General features: G+C 48.9%; 1 protein-coding gene across 1 annotated transcript in view; it reads left to right on the top strand.

Moving 5' to 3' along the window:
• The first annotated feature begins 162 nt into the window (after positions 1-162).
• REEP3 (receptor accessory protein 3) overlaps positions 163-1,262 on the top strand; it is a 42,651-nt gene continuing 41,551 nt past the window's right edge. The window contains exon 1 of the mRNA XM_009325827.1: positions 163-223. The gene's annotated coding sequence lies outside the window, so the exon portion shown is untranslated. The remainder of the gene's footprint in view (positions 224-1,262) is intronic.

Raw genomic sequence — 1,262 nt, 5'->3', positions numbered from 1 at the left:
CGTACGGCCGTTGAGCTGCTGTTGGGCCGCGGGCGGCAGGGCGGCCGGCCTCGCCGCTCCAGCACGGCACGGTCTGGCCTCGCCGCTCCTGATGCGGGTGGGGCAGCGGTTGAGTTGTCCGGCACCTCAGAGGGTCGTTGTGCTCCCAGAAGAGACCGCAAAACCAGTACCGGGCTCCTGGTGAGCACAGGTTGTCTCCTGATCGCACCGTGCGTCTCCCGCTGTAAGTGCGTGTTTCCTAGGGCTGTAAAGCCAAGAAGCTTAGGCCGCTGGTGCTTGTCATACATAAATTGTGAGCGTTGCTTGTAAATTGATCCAAATTAACCTATAAAATCTGTTCGGTAACTGTTTTCCTTTTTAACTTGTGGCAGAGCTGAAAGGGCTGGGAGAACGCTTGGGGGTGCGAAATAGGGGTCTGTGGTGAGTATAGGTCATCAGCTGATGAAGAGATAGACTGGCGGTGTTACAGTGTGCTGGTCTTTGAAAAGTTGAGTTTTTGTCAGCCAAAGGGGCAAACTTTCTTAGGTGAAAAGTATCATCTTACATGTGGTCCAAGTTCTATTTGAGAAAGAGTAAACTCCAGTGCAACCTCTAGTCTTTTTCTTCGGCGTTGTACTGTCTCTTCATGAAAACTGATGGGTTATTTTGCTCATTTAAATAATATTCCGTAACCAGTGTTGACTAATATTTGAGCAACTGAGTCCTCCTCGTGCTCCTTGCTGAGTAGCTCTGTGACTGTGGGGGCCCCAGTGCTTATTGGGTTGCTTGAGCTGATATTTGCTGTGTGTGACTTTTTGCCAGGCAAATGAAGGGAATCTGCTCACAAAGCAGTCCAACAAACATCTGAATTAGTGCAAAGTATGGAGCAGGAGTGTATGCCCCAAAGCAGGGCGTAGTAGGATTTCCCTGTTTTGTTGGTGACAAACATCCCCCTTAAGCTGTTTGGTGTAATTTGATCTGAAAACTTTATTTGTTGTTAGGAAGCCTTCTCATACTGCCACGTACATTTTCCTGCTGTGATCTAGTCACCTAGATAAGTAGCAGTCCTCCTCCCTCTCCCTGCCCTCCCTGAGACTTGTCAGGTAATTGAAACTTGCAAAGTAGAGCATCGTGTTCCAGGATTGGCAAAGGACGACATTGGTTTGGAAGAGGGAGGCTGTGGGAAGAATTGCTGTTTGTGCACTTTGTCAATGTGGTCTTCCCATGGGCAATACACAGCACTAGAGGCAAGAGGCATGTGCTTACTTTCTGTACATCACATG

This window comes from Pygoscelis adeliae, unplaced genomic scaffold (assembly GCF_000699105.1).
Source record: "Pygoscelis adeliae isolate BGI_AS28 unplaced genomic scaffold, ASM69910v1 Scaffold4, whole genome shotgun sequence".
Classification (NCBI taxonomy): Eukaryota; Metazoa; Chordata; class Aves; order Sphenisciformes; family Spheniscidae; genus Pygoscelis; species Pygoscelis adeliae.
The sequence above is the reverse complement of the archived record's forward strand: the minus strand, read 5'-3'. Positions and strand labels throughout refer to the sequence as shown.